The sequence below is a fragment of the Galeopterus variegatus genome, unplaced genomic scaffold (assembly GCF_000696425.1).
Source record: "Galeopterus variegatus unplaced genomic scaffold, G_variegatus-3.0.2 Scaffold5146, whole genome shotgun sequence".
NCBI classification, from domain to species: domain Eukaryota; kingdom Metazoa; phylum Chordata; class Mammalia; order Dermoptera; family Cynocephalidae; genus Galeopterus; species Galeopterus variegatus.
In genome coordinates this window covers 28348-44467 of record NW_007731257.1, presented here as the reverse complement: position 1 = coordinate 44467, position 16120 = coordinate 28348, and the positions used below count along the sequence as shown (strand labels likewise).

The 16120-nt window shown below is 36.4% G+C and overlaps 1 pseudogene; it reads right to left on the bottom strand.

Annotated features, from left to right (window-relative positions):
• Window positions 1-5409: 5409 nt before the first annotated feature.
• LOC103604447 lies at window positions 5410-6004 on the bottom strand (annotated as a pseudogene).
• Between the last annotated feature and the right edge of the window lie 10116 nt (window positions 6005-16120).

Here is a 16120-nt window from a genome sequence, read left to right as displayed (position 1 = left end):
TCTTAAGTCATGCCCTGTTCTAAGTATCTTACTGACATCATTTTATTTAACTCCACATCAAACTTCTATGGTAGGTCCCATAATTTCTCCTCATTTTATAGATAAAGAAACTGAAGCTTAGAGAGTTTCAGTCACATAGCTATGACTGGCCAAGTATGTGTGGGTGCTGGGGCCTCTCCAGATCTAAAGCCAGTGAGTGTTCTCAGCCCGTATGCTCTACTGCCTCTCTCATGTGTAACTTTTATAATTAGAAAACAGCAAATGTCTAAACATTAAGCAAGGGACTATTTCTGTGGATTCATCTCCAGATCTAAAGCCAGTGAGTGTTCTCAGCCCGTATGCTCTACTGCCTCTCTCATGTGTTACTTTTATAATTAGAAAACAGCAAATGTCTAAACATTAAGCAAGGGACTATTTCTGTGGATTCGTTTGGTAATACTGATCACTACAGAGTTAAAGTTACACAAATGAAGGTTGCCCCTTCTTTTAGGTGATGAGCTATAGTGATAAAGTAGCTCATCACACCTTCTTGCTAGAACTTTCCTTGTCACTTTTATTCCTTAAAAAGTAAAGAGCTCCTGCTAGGCCTGCTTATTAAGATCAAGGACTGATAACTGAATTATAACTATGCTTATTGCCAAAATTAAAACAAAACCAAACCCTACCAAGCAAACAAAACTTCTACTTTTATTTATGCAAGGTAAATTAAAAATGAGTTCACGGATCTTTAGTGTTCTTGTTGGTTCCCAGATTATACTTATACTGTTAACACCACAGAGATGCTGACTGGCTTTATCTGAAACCTAAGTCTTATTATTACTTTAATTTTCATCCTCTAATAACTATACCAGGAAGTCAGTAGCTGCGAAGAACAACTTCATCCCATGGAAACTCTTCTCTGAGGACTTTCAAACATAAATAATGGGTAATATTTAGTTTTGAACCTTTGGCCATTTTCTAGGTTGCCATAGTTAAAGCAAGTGCTTTTACTCAAATATATAATTTCCTTTTTCCTACACTCAGATCTTCTTAGGAAAGCAGGGAAGGATACAGGAGTGAGGCCAGTGGTCTAAGAACGTTGCCTGCAGTGGTCCTCACCCTGGAGTGGTACTACCAAGGAACACTTAATAGAATTCTGAACAGAGACACAGACACACAGAGCATTAGAGGTAGTGCTGCCATTAGAGGAAACAGACATCTGCCTCAGTGTTCCTGGGGACTGGATGCTGAGACTTTGGTGAGTCTGTACTACCTGTCAGGGAGTTACAATTAACTCCCATTACCAAAGGGGTGGAAGTTGGTAGAGGATATGTTGATTCAGAATACATTTTAGGAATTTTTCTCTTTTCTTTTGGTAAATGAAATGGATTAGCTGCAATTGATATGTTGGCCCAACAGTCTTAGTAGATGATGGATTATTCAAGGATGTTAATCCTGGTCTAGTGATGCATAAGTTTTTATAAAATTTTCATCATAACATTTTTTTCAGCATGAATATTAATCTTTTAAAATAAGATAATATTTTAAAAAAGAGCTACATATTCATCATCCTAGCAATAAGCATTCTTTGCTACTGAAGTCTTACAAATGTAAATTATTTGGTAATTGCTCCTTGTGGGAATGAAGAGGAGAAACAGAACATAGAGTGCACTGTTGGATATGACTTGTCATTTCCAACTTCATTCACATGAAAACCTTTCTTTTCCCCTTATGTAATTCAAAGTTCCTGAAATCTCTAGCCTCAACTTAATTTTCAAACCACCTAATCAGTTTATTAAAAACAAATACAAGAGGATCTGAGTATTTTATTAGCAATAAGATTTCTCACCAAAAATATGTAAGAGGGACAGATTACATGAGATTTGGATCTCTACAGGACCTGAGTTTAACAACATATGCCACGGCTAGACGGGCTGTAGCAGCATTTCTCAAAACATGTTTGGTAGCCACATTCTTCTTAGATCAGTTCCTGTTCCCTGGACAATATCATCTTCCCAGTAATCTGTATTCTACTTTTACTTAAAAAATGCTCAGAAAGGGAGACACGGGTAATTATACTGCTGAATTTTTGTTTCATATAAATAAAGAGTCCAAGAAAAATGACTTTAGACTTTATGCACCCATGTTAAGTTTACAGGTCAGAGTTTGGACAAATGAATACAATCGTATTACCAGCACCCTGTCCTAATCAAGATACAGAACATTTACATCTCCCCAGAAAGTTCCCTCATTCCCCTTTGCAGTTAATCACCTGTCCCAACCACTGATCTGATTTCTATCATTACAGATCAATTTTCGTTATTCTAGAATTTCATGTAAGTGAAATCAATCTTTTGTGTTCAGCTTCTAATCACTCAGTAGTTCTGTGAAAGAGTCTTAACAAATAGTTACATAAAATACTTCAAACTATATTCCTAGTGTGCCCTAAATATCCCACAGCTGCAGCCTATTAAAATTATTAATCTCATCTTTGAACATATCAACTTTATGGTTAGTCCGTTGACATTTCTTTCTATACAAAATTCCTGGTTATCCTTTCTAGGTGGTGTTGTTTCCATGGAAGAAATTTTCACCATGTCCTTTACTTGGGCCATTCCTTTCCATTTTTAGGTCTTTCTTCAGTGGAGCATTTTCTACTTTTTTTTTTTTAAGTCTTCAGCAGATAAAAGGTAAAGTTTGATTCACCCACCATATTTTTTCCCAGTCAAAATCTAAGGAAAAGCAGGATCTCAAGAGATTCTCGGGACTGGAGCAGTAAAGCCACTTTTATTTTGAGGGCATCTGCTGATCTGGGCAGATCTCCTGGAGCCAGGGGAACAGGAAGCCCAAGCTCAGAGTCTAGCCCAGGTGGGGTCCTACATTAAGTGAGGAGGAAATGCAAAGAAAGTAGATACAGCCTTTCCTTTCACTGTTGCTGTTCTTTGATTACACAGTTGTCCCTCAGTATCCATGGAGAATTGGTTCCAGGGTTCCCTGAGGGTACCAAAATCCACGGATGCTCAATTCTCTGATATAAAATGGCATAGTATTTGCATATAACCTACACACATCATCCCCTATACTTCACCCTTTGTTTTTTTTCTTTTTCCTTTGTTATCCTCCCATATATTTTAAATCATCTCTAGATTACTTATAATACCTAGTACAATGTAAACAGTTGTTATACTGCACTGCTAAGGGAATGATGACAAGAAAAAAAAGTCTGTACCTGTTCAGTACAGAGGCAACCATCATTTTTTCCCAAATATTTTCAATCCTCAGTTTCGGAAATCCATGGATGCAGATCCCATGGATATGGAGGGCCGACTATATTTACCTTTTAATTCCACAGAACCATGGAAAAAGCCTCTGTATCTACGGTCCTATACATCTGCTGGTAGGAAACATGTATAACTGATGCACACATAAGATGATCAACACCTGGAACTATTTAAACATTCTTGTTCATTTATCATGTTTCTTTTATTTCATTCCCTATTTAAAAAAATGATTTTTTCCCCTCAAGTATATTCTGAGAACTCTCATCAATTCATCCTCCGTTTTTATATCTTTGATGTTATTTCCCTCTTAAATCTTTATGCATTATTTTCTTGCTTCGTCATCCAACTTCTCTGGATTACTCTTCAAAATCTCTTCAAACACTACTTCTGCTCTTCTTACATTAACTGTGTGATGCTGCCTGCTTAGGCTTGCAGCCTGTGTATTACTATTCCTTTTTTCATCTGCGTTCTCTATACATTTTGAGGGAGTCACAGAACACACCAAGCAAAAGGTCTGACCAGGCAGCTTTCTTTCCCTCCCTTGTTAGCAGCATCTACCAGGAGAGATTGCTGGTTATGTTTACATTTGGGCACACCAAAGTGCGCTTCAGTCCAATTCAGCAAGGCACTGAGTGCCAGGTGCTGTGGGAAAAAATGAACAAGAAAAGGTGTGCTTAGGAAAAGGGAGAGGTCTGACATGACAATATTGCTCACTTCAGAATTCTGCCTAGGATTTGATTTTCTCAGAAAAGAGGAGAAAAATTTTTTCTTTCTCTTCCAGTTTTATTTTCTGCATTGTGCCTTTTTCAAGGCCTACCTACATAATAAACAGGCTTTTGTGGCCAGGCCTACGTTAGGACCATGAACTTAATTACCCTTTAAAAATTATGTGTAGGACTGGCTAGTTAGCTCAGTTGGTTACAGCATGGTGCTGATAACAACAAGGTCCAGAGTTTGATTCTTACACCAGCCAGCTACCAAAAAAAAAAAAAAAAAAGATGTGTCTATAGAGGGGTGCACTCTGGGTTTCCAAAAGCAAACTTGGGAAACATACAGTTGGAACTGGGAACACCAACAAATTTGAAGACTTTCTGCTACCCAAAAAAAAAAAAAAAAAAAGATGTGTCTATAGAGGGGTGCACTCTGGGTTTCCAAAAGCAAACTTGGGAAACATACAGTTGGAACTGGGAACACCAACAAATTTGAAGACTTTCTAATGTCAAACTTATGACATGCTCAGTATATACTCAACGAAGAATTAAATAATCACCATAATCCAAATTCAGAACATTTTTATTATTCTCAAAAGGAACACTATACCCATTAGCTGTCTCTTTCCTTTCCCACTCCCAGTCCTAGGCAACCATTAATCCACTTTCCATCTCTAAAGATTTGCCTTTCTAGACATTTCATGTAAGTGGAACCATATAATATGTTTTTTTGTATGTCTGGCTTCCTTCATTTAGCATAATTTCTTCAAGGTTCCTTCATGTTATAGCCTGTATTAGTATTTTGTTCCTTTTCATTGCCAAATAGTATTCCATTTTATGGATATATATCACATTTTCTTTATTCACTTTCCAGTTTTTTTTTTTTTCTACTGGCAATATTCTGTTGTGTTTATTCCTGTCTTTTTTCTAAGCATACAACAATAAAACATACATATGTGGTCATGTTATTCACAGAATTTGATATCCTACCTATTTTTACTGAATAAAGTGGTCTTGAATTCTTTCCCTTCCCTTTATACATTCTTCATAAGAATTTATAATTTTAATTGCCAAAAAAAAAAAATCTTTCATTGAATGGATATACCATAATGTAAAAGATCTTACAGTGGTATTCATAATTTTACAGCTTTAAAATATTATTTTGTATATTTATATTTTTACAGCTATTAAATATTTATTTTGTATATTTGTTATTTTGTATAAAACTTTAAAAGCTATGAAATTAAAAATATATATCATATTAACAACTGATTCCCCTCAGCATGCAATTCAACCAGTACATGGTTTCTCTATGTTTTCATAACCCCTCAAAGGCTGGGAAGAGCCAGCAAGTTAGACACTGCTCAAGGATATTACACTCCAACATTTAAGGTCACATTCATGAGGGTCCATTTGCAAAGAACAGATTCCGTATTGAGTCACACATGGAGAACTGAAGGTCTGCTTGTAAAGTTCATGTGCTGAACGCCTATAGCCTGTAAATCAGAGTTCATGGGTTTGTGATCCAACCTGTTCCTATAGTGATGTATAAAATGGATGTTGTTACCTGGACCTAAGATGAGGGTTTTGCCTTGCTGGGCTGGAATCACCTTGAAAATCAAAAAGAGAGCCAGTCACTGCCTGCCACAGGCTCTGAAGGCTTCCTGACAGTAGATTTGACTTTATATGGGGGCTCTGTCCCGAGGAGGCAATTTCTTCACTTTTTTTTTTCATCCCCAATCTTTTATAAATTTCTCTCTCAGGATCAACATAGATTTCATGAGAATACCCAGTCCATTTGCAGAAAGGCTCAGTATGATGGTAGGATGACTGCCCAATCACTATAAGGGTAACATGTGCTTCTTGTAAGAAACTCTTGGGGATTTTGGCCAGGTCTTCTATGTATTCCTTGCGTATGTAACACAGGAAATGCTGCTGTATGACCGGGCTGGGGTGGCCATTGTGCCTCGTGCTGAGGGCCCAGGGCTTGTTCCTAATAGGCACGGGAGGGCATGTGGCCTGGATCTGCCTCATATGATGGACATTTGGACCAGCTGATGGACATTTGGATTGGTCCCACTTTTTGGCTATTATGAATAATGCTCCTATGAACATTCATGTGAATTTGTTTGTGTGAATATATGTTTTCACATCTCTTGGGCATATGCCTAGGAGTAGAATTGCTGGTAACTCTATGGTTAACCTTTTGAGGAACTGCCATGCTGCACTGTTTTCTAAAGTGGCTGCACCATTTTACAATCCCAGAGCAAATTATAAGGGTTCCAATTTCTCTAAATCCTGTCCAAATTTATCTATCTGATGTTAGCCATCCTAGCAGGTTTGAAGTGGTATCTCACTGTGGTGTTAATTTTCATTTCTTTAATAGCTTAGTGATGCTGAGCATCTTTTCATGTGCTTATTGGCCATTCATATATCACTTTTTTGTAAAATATCTATTTCAATCTTTTGCCCAATTTTAAATTGAGTTATTTGTTTTCTTATTGTTGAGTTGTAAGAGTTCTTCATATTTTCTGGATATAGGTGCTTATGAAAGTTGATGAAATCAGTTTCTGTCAGAGCCAGATAAAATAGGGCTGGGAAAGGCAAAGAGGAGGGGGACTCATGCTTGTTTGTCTGAGATAAGAATTGTTTTCAAGGATTTTCTAAAATCCATCAGAAATTCTTTCACATCCTTCATGCATCTTCTGCTTTGCACGTATAAACATGTTTTTGTGACAAGGTTTATCACTAGACATTCTTTAGAACTGCAGTTATTCAGATAAGATGCTCTGAGAAGAAACTGCCCAGTAATGGCATCTCAACCAATGAACTGACAACAAATCTGACTTTGAGCCTCCAAAACCAATGAACTCTGTTTCTAAGAAGCTTATGAGAACCTCTCCCTTTTTGCCAATAAAAACTTTCTCTTACCCTTCCCTTACTGAATGCATTCATGGCTTGCCATAGTATGCATTCTGGATTACAATCCTGTTTTCTTTTCTTTTTCTATTTAAAAAAAATTTTATTTTAATTTTTGTTTTATAATCCTATTTCTATTCCTAAATAAACTCAGCATATTTGGAGATATTTTTCTATAATGTGTTTCCTAGGTTAACATGCTTTATCAGATGCAGAACTTGCAAATCTTTTCTCCCAGTTTTAGGCTTGCCTTCTCACTTTATTAATGGTTTTTTTGAAGTGCAAAAGTTTTTAATTTTGATTAAGTTCAATTCATCAATTTTGTCTTATTCCTCATACTTTTGGTGTTATATCTAAGGAATCTTTGTCTAAATCAAGGGCATAAAGATTTACTCATATGTTTTCTTTTAAGGAATTTCTACTTTTAACTCTATGGTTTACATTGAGTTAATGTGTGGTGCAAGGCAAAGGTCTAAATTCATCATTTTTCATGTAGACATCCAATTGTCCCAATGCTACTTGTTGAAAAGACTATCATTTCCTCATTGAAGTGCCTTGAAGGTCTAAATTCATCATTTTTCATGTAGACATCCAATTGTCCCAATGCTACTTGTTGAAAAAGACTATCATTTCCTCATTGAAGTGCCTTGGAACCTTAACCAAAAATCAATTGACCATCATGTAAGGATTTATTTCTGGACTTGGAATTCTGTTTCATTGCTCTATAAGCTTTTCCTTAAGCCAAAAACACACTGTCTTGTTTACTATAATTTTGTAGAAAGTTTTGAAATCAAGAAGTGTAAGTCCTTCAACTCTGTTTTTTTTTTTTCCAATATTGTTTTGGACATTTTGAGTCCTTGTCATTTCATATTCTCTGCAAAAAAAGCTACCTGGGATTTTAATGGAGATTGTTTTGAAACTATAGATAAATTTGGAAAGAACTGCCATGTTAATTACGTTGTCTTCAAATCCATGAACATGGTCTTTCTCTCCATTTATTTAGATTGTCTTTAATTTCCTTCAGCAATGTTTTGCAGTTTTTATGGTACACATTACACTTTTTTTTGTCAAATTTATTCCTAAGTATTTTATTCTTTTTAATGTTATTGTGAATAAAACTGTTTTCCAAATTTCAGCTTTGGATTATTCATTGCTAGTATCATTTTGTGTCTTAGAATCTAACCTATGTCTTTTGTAGACAGTATAGAATTGGATCTTGTTTTTTTTTTTAAATCTGCCAATCTATGCCTTTTGAGTGATTAAGCTCACATTCAATGATATTATCACTATCTATTCACATTCAGTCTTAGAATCTAACCTATGTCTTTTGTAGACAGTATAGAATTGGATCTTGTTTTTTTTTTTTAAATCTGCCAATCTATGCCTTTTGAGTGATTAAGCTCACATTCAATGATATTATCACTATCTATTCACATTCGCTGATATTATCACTATGGTTGGATTTATGTCCATTTTGGTATTTGTTTTCTATATATCTCATGTCTTTCTTCTAACTTCTTTTGTATTAAGTAGATATTTTCTAGTGTACGATTTTAATCCCTTGAATTTTAAAACATTTTTTCTTAAATAAAATTTTATTGAGGTAATTATAGATTCATAGTAGTTATAAGAAATAATCCCTTTATACTTTGCCCAATTTCCCACAATGGTGATATTGTCAACATATATTCTATATATTTTGTAAACCCAATTATAGTGTCATAATTATTGCTTTATACAATTTTATGTCATTTAAATATGATTAAAAAAAGGAAAAATGTATTTATATATATTTTTATTTTATATTCATGTACATATTTACTGTTTCCAGTACTCTTCATTTCACCTGTGGATTTGAGTTACCAGCTGGTATTATTTCATTGCTCCAATATAGCCCCATTCCCTACCCTGCTCTTTGTGCTATTATAGCCATATAAATTACATCTTTACATGTTATAAGCCCAATGATACATTTTTATAATTACTGTTTTACGCAGTTGCCTTTTACTTTTTGAAACAATTAAAAGAAACAGTAATGAGGGATGCTGACTATGGTATTATAGCTCACTTTTCTTGGTCATCTCACCTTTTTTCTTCACACCAAAAGCTGTGATCAAGCAAGTCTTCCAGTGTCATATAACTCACAACTGAAGTCTTAAGGTCCAACCAGTTCCTCACAGCTTGATCATATTGTTTATAATTTTTTTCTCTAACTTGTTCATTAGGAAAAGAAAGCTTTTAGCAAATTAGAAGTAACTCACTTCTTTGTTCTCTGTTAAGTATCTTTATGGCCTCTGAAACATTATTTTATAAAAAATTTTTTCGTGTGGGTAGGTGAGAAAAAAGTTAAAGTTTCAAAAATATATCACTGATCAGTAGAAAAACCTAAGCTTTCTGATCAAAAAGATATGCTGAGTCCCAGAGAGAATTATTTTTTTAAAAAAGATCAATATTTAGACATCTCCTGGTAAAATTTCTAAATTCTAGGATAGAAAAACTATAACAAGCTTCTGGAAAGAAAAGTCAAGTTGCTACAATGGAAAGTATATGGAACTGTTATCAGATTTGTCTTAGGCCATGGGTAACAGAGTGGGCTTGCTTGTGAAGTCAAAGAGCCTGGGGTTTAATCGTGGATTTGCCAGTGACTTTTGGCATGTTACTTACATTTTCTACGCCTCAGTTTCTTCATCTGATAAGAGAGACTAATAGTAGTAACTACAGTCATGTGCTGCATAACAACATTTCGGTCGACGATGGACCGCATATATGAGTGTTCCCCATAAAATCATAATGGAGCTGAAAAACTCCAATTGCCTAATAACAACATAGTCATTGTAATGTACAATAGCACAATGCATTATTCACATGTTTGTGGTAATGCTGGTGTAAGCAAACCTACTGCGAAATACATTGAGGAGCAGTGCCTAGCTGACCGATGGGGTCACTCTCCCAAAGGTATCTCAGACTTTTAAGATGGAAAGCCAAGCATTTGACACATTAGATTCTGACTCCAAGTGAGAGGGTTGTTGTCTACTTTAGAATTCTTACATTTTAAAATCATTCCCACCCATCCCCATCGTAAAATAATAATTAATAATAGCTAACACTCATTGAGTACTTGCTGAGTGCCAGGCACAATTCCTACCTGTAATTTAATTTTCATAACTTTGTGGGGATAATTTCATTCTAATTCCCACTTAACAGATGAGGAAAGTGAGGCACAGAGAGACTTAGCAACCTAATTAGAGGGCCCATACTCATGCAACTAGTAGCCAGTATACATAGTAGGAAAATTAATTGTTAGTCCCTTTCGTATTACACTTTAGCACAATGACAAAATCACCTAATGATGTGTTTCTCAGAACACATCTCTGCTGTTAAAACGATGCATGACTGTACTTCATAGTTTCACAGCAATTAAGTGATTCAACACATGAAAAGCACTTAGAACAGTACCTGTGTACATTGTGTGTACTTGAGAATTGTTAGTTATCATTATTAACTAAAACACTGAATAATAAAATATAACAGAATCACTGTCTATATCTCCATTAAAAGACAGTCAGGTAGCCTTCTGATTCCAGAAAAATGGAACAGAAATACATTCCCCTATTTCTCCAGCTAAATACAACTAAAAACCCTGCACTTTATATATGAAACAAACACGAAGAGACTCTGAAAGGTGAAGAGAAGTTTTCATATATCCCAGACTTGGAGCTGGAGAAGTTGGCAAACCAGAAATGCCAACAGGTAAAGACAAGAAAAGCCCCAATGAACCTGTTCTCTTTAGCCAAAGGGACAAAAGGGACAGCCTAGCAAGAAAGAAAACTTTTAGACAATAACTGCTCTATTCTAGCTAGTCAACCCAGAGAAATTGTGGCCACACCCCTACATGTGCTAGCAAAGGCCTAATGGAGAGCCTAGATTTCTACCCTTGACAGGATGTAACAAGATGTCCCTTGCTGTCCTGCCAGGATAGTGTCAGAAAAGGCCAAGTAGGACGTTGAAACTTTTACCCCACCAGGTGGTAATGAAGACCTACCTCTGTGATATCAGTGGAAACCACATGTGGACCCTGACTTCCACCACTATCCAGCAGTAACAAAGTGACTATACCCCTCCCTACTGGGGTGGTGACAAAGGAAATCTAGTGGAGAATCAGGAATTTACCACCACCCGCTTGAAACAAGCACTCTTACTCCTCACAGCCAAGGAGGTATCAGTGAAAGCCTAGTGGACAACTGGAACTCCCATTCCTGACCAGCTATAACAAGGAACCCCCCAGGCTCCCACTCCCCCATGTCAACAGAGGTTGAGGGGGGAACCTGGACCTCTACCCTCACCTGGCATTAATAAGGCGGCACTATATCCTCACCTTTTTCACTGTCAGAGCGGTATTAGAAGAAGCCATCTAACATGAAAGGTTTAAATAAAATCTAGAGTATCATAATACACAAAATGTCCAGGCTTCAACTGAAAATCACTCATCATACCAAGAGCTAGGAAAATAACAAATTGAATGAAAAAAGACAATCAACAGATGCCGATGATGATGACAGAAATGTTAGAATCATCTGACAAAGATTTTTTAAAGCAGCCATCATAAAAGTGTTTTAACAATTATGAACATGCTTGAAACAAGTAAAAACACTGACAGTCTTAGCAAAGAAATAGAAGATATAAAGAAGAACAAAACGGAAATTATAGATCTAAAAACATAAGAATTGATTGGTTAGAGTGTGGTGTTACAACACCAAGATCAAGGGTTTGGATCTCCTTACCAGCCAGCTTCCAAATACAAACAAACAAAAAACCTCATAATAACTGAAATAAAAAACCTCAGTAGATGGGCTCAACAGCAGAATGGAGTGAAATGAGAAAAGCATCAGAGAAAAAGAAGATAGAATAATAGAAATACCCAATATGAACAACAGAGAGAAAACAGACTAAAGGAAAAATTAACAGAGCCTCAGAGACATGTGGAATTATAATAAAACATTTAACATCATGTCATTGGATTTCCAGGAGAGGAGAAAGAAGGCAGGGCAGAAAAAGTACTCAAAGAAATGGCTAAAAAATGCCCAAATTATGTAAAAGACATAAATGTACAGATTTAAGAAGGAGAGCAAACGAAACAGAATAAACTCAAAGAAATCTACATCAGGACACATCCTAATGAAACTTCTGAAAACTAAAAACAAAGAAAAAAAATCTTGAAAGCAAACAGGGAGAAATATATATTGCCATTAGGGGGAAAATAATTTGAAAGACAGAGATTTCTTATCAGTAATGATGGAGGAAAGAAGAAAGTGACACATGTTCCAAATGCTGAAAGAAAAGAGCCATCAACCCAGAATCCCATGTCCAACAAAAATATCCTTCAGGAATAAAATAGGAATCAAGACATCCTCATATGAAGAACAACAAAGAGAATCTGTTGCCAGCAGACCTAGTCTGAAAGAATGACATAAGGAAGTTATCTTAACAGAAAAGAAATAAGAAAAGGAACCTTGAAACATCAAGAAGGAAGAAAAAACATGGTAAGCAAAAATATGGGTAAATACAATAAACTTTCCTTGAGTTTTCTAAATTATGTTTGACAGTTGAAAGAAAATTATAATTCCTTAATGTGGTTCTAAATGTATGCTGAGGAAATATTTAAGTATATTAAAAATAAGGGAGGGTAAAGAGACATAAAGGGAGGTAAGGTTTCTAGTCTTCACTTGAACTGGTAAAATGATAAAACCAGTAGACTGAATATATAATACAATACCTACAGCAATCACTAAGAAAACTATATGAGGATACTTCAAAAAGTTCACAGAGAGATTCACATTACCTTTTAATTCTACTTTTCCACAATTTTTTTTAAGTATCCTCAAAACACTACAGAAAAATCAAAATGAACTCCAAATTATTCAAGGAACAGAGAAACAAAAAACAAAGAGGACAAACAGAAAACATAAATTAAAATGTCAGGTTTAAGCCCTAACATATCAATAATTACATTAAATATAAATGGCCTAAATATGCCAATTAACACAGAGATTGGCAGATTGGATTAAAAAACATGATCCAAAAATATGCTGTTAACATAAAACTCACTTCAAAAATAATGATAGAGGCAGGTTGGAAAAGATGGAAAAAAAGATATGTATGCAGGTATTAATCAAAAGAAAGCAGGAGTGGCTATATTAATATCAATGTAGACTTCAGAGCAAATAAAATTACCAGAGAAAGAAAGAAATATTACGTAATGATAAAAGGCCAATCTACTAAGAAGACATAGCAATCTTAAATGTGTGTGCACAAAACAAAAGAGCTGCAAAATATGTGAAGAAAAAACTAATAGAAATGATAGGAGAAATAAGGCACACTGAGCTAGTGCCTCAGGCCACCTCAGGGACCTGAGGCATGTAGCCAGTAACTGGACCCCCTCCCACAACCAGGCACACCGTGCCAGTGCCTCCAGGCCTGACAGGGGACCCAAGTCATGGAGTAGGGGACCAGACCCCCCTCCCACAACCAGGTGCACTGTGCCAGTGCCTTGGGGCCCAACCGGGGCCCCAAGGCATGGAGGAGGGGACCGGACCCCCTTCCCACAACCAGGAACACTGGGCCAGCACCTTGGGGCCCACACAGGGACCCAAGGGATGGAGAAGGGGACCAGACCTCCCTCCCACAACCAAGAACACTGTGCCAGTGCCTCGGGGCCTGCCCGGGGACTGGAGGGATGGAGCCAAGGACTGGACACTCCCCACAACCAGGCACACTGCCAGCACCAAGGAACATGCCAAAAACATCACCTCCATGTGGGTGGCCCACCACAGCCACCACAATAACCATGGCTGTCACGAAAGCAGCTAGATGCCACAACCACCATGCAGATGGTCCACCAGCCACTGGAGTGCATTGACACAAGGAGAGTCACCAGCAGAGATGAAGAAAAGAAGGACTTCTCTCTCCATAAAGCCCATCTCAGAGTAATAGAAGAAGCATCTGCTCTATGATAATATTGGGGGACCTGATCACACCTCTCAGCATTGGACAGATTATCTAGGCAACAAATCAACAGAGTAACCATTATTCTTTCAGAAGGAGACAAGAAATGTAGGGTAATTAGAGGGGGGAGGGGAAGAGATTGGACGAGGGGCATAAAGAATAATTATGATTTGTAAAAATATATATGCTAGTAATATTGATTTGATCAACATATCTCAATGTTGAATCCCCAAAACATGTATAATCAATTTTGACTCAATAAAAAAAAAAAAAAAAAAGAAATGATAGGAGAAATAGACAAATTCACAATTATATCTGGAGACTTCAAAACACTTTCTCAATAATTGATGGAAAATCTAGATAGAAAACTAGTAAAGGTAAAGAAAAACTCAACACAATTAGCCAAGATCTAATCAAAATTTATAGCAACACCCCCTTAGCAATGGCAGAATACACATTCTTTTCAAGTGCCTGCAGCCCATATACTAAGATAGACCATATCCTTGGCCATATAATGAATCTCAAACATCTGAAAATTGAGGTCATATACAGTGTGTTACTGCACACAATGGAATCAGACTAGACATCTGTAACAGAAAGATAACAGGAAAATCTCCAAACACTTGGAATGAGCCATGGGTGAAAGAGATCTCAAGAGAGATTTAAAAATATATAAACTGATATAGATAATTTGATAATAGATAATTTGAACAGTTCTATAACTATTAAAGAGATTGAGTTGTCACTTAAAAATTCACAAAAAAGCTCCAAGCCCAGATGATTTTTTACCAGAGAATTCTACCAAATGTTTAAAGAAGAATTAACACCAACTCTTGACAACCTCTTGCAGAAAACAGGAGAAAACACTTCCCAGGTCATTTTTTGAAGCTAGTATTACCCTGATAGCAAAACCAGATAAAGTAAATATAGACACAAAAATTCTTATAAAAATATTAGCAAGTAGAACTCAGCAATAAACAAATATAATTTTACACCATGACAAAGTAGAGTTTATTCCAGGGATTCAAGGCTGGTTTAATATTCAAAAGTCAATTGTTGTAATCTACCATATTAACTGACTAAAAAAGAAAAATAACATGATTATGTCGACAGATGCAAAAAAAGCATTTGACAAAATACAACTCATTTATGATAAAAACTCCCATAAATGTAAGAATGGAAGGGAACTTCCTCACTTGATAAAAAGCATCTACAAAAACAAATAAACCAACAAAACCCAACCAACCAAACAATAACAACAAAAACTGTATTTGTAATGGTGAAGGACTAAATACTTACACTCCTAAGACCAGGAACAAGGCAGGGTATCTGTTCTCACCACTCTTATTTAACATAGTACTGGAAGTTCTAGCCAGTGCAATAAGGTAGAAAAGGGAATAAAAGGAACACACAACAGAAAAAAAGAAATTAAACTGCCCTTGTTTGCCAACATCATTGTCTACAAAAAGAAACTTCAGAGATCTACCAAAAAAGCTCCTAGAATATGTGAGTTCAGCCAGGTTGCAAGATGAACATACAAAAATCAGTTGTATTTCTATAAACCAGCAATGAACAATGAAATTAAAAATACAATGACATTTACAATTGTTAAAAAAAAATACAAAGGAGTAAATCTATAAGACATGTACAGGACTTACATGCTGAAAACTACAAAATGCTGATTAAAGAAAACAAATAAGATCTAAATAAATGAAGAGACTTACTGTATTCATGGGTTTGAAGATTCAACATAGTAAACGTGTTCTCTACAAATTGATATACAGGTTGGTTTAAGGTAATTCCTATCAATCTCTCAGCCAAAAAGCTTTTGTAGATAGAAACAAGTTTAAAAAATGTAGACAAAAAGAAAAATAAATAGCGGGTCCTAGCAGCTCGGGCGGTGGGAAGAGCGGCAGCCGCCCAGCAGCCCAGCTCTGCAAAGGCTCTTGGCGTGCCGCCATCCGCAGGCACCCAGCACGCACCCTCCCCGCCGCCAGGATGCCCAAGAGGAAGGTCAGCTCAGCCGAAGGGGCAGCGAAAGAGGAGCCCAAGAGGAGATCGGCGAGGTTGTTAGCTAAACCTGCTCCTGCAAAAGTGGAAACGAAGCCAAAAAAGGCAGCAGCCAAGGATAAATCTTCAGACAAAAAAGTACAAACAAAAGGGAAAAGGGGGGCAAAGGGAAAACAGGCCGAAGTGACTAACCAAGAAACTAAAGAAGATTTACCTGAG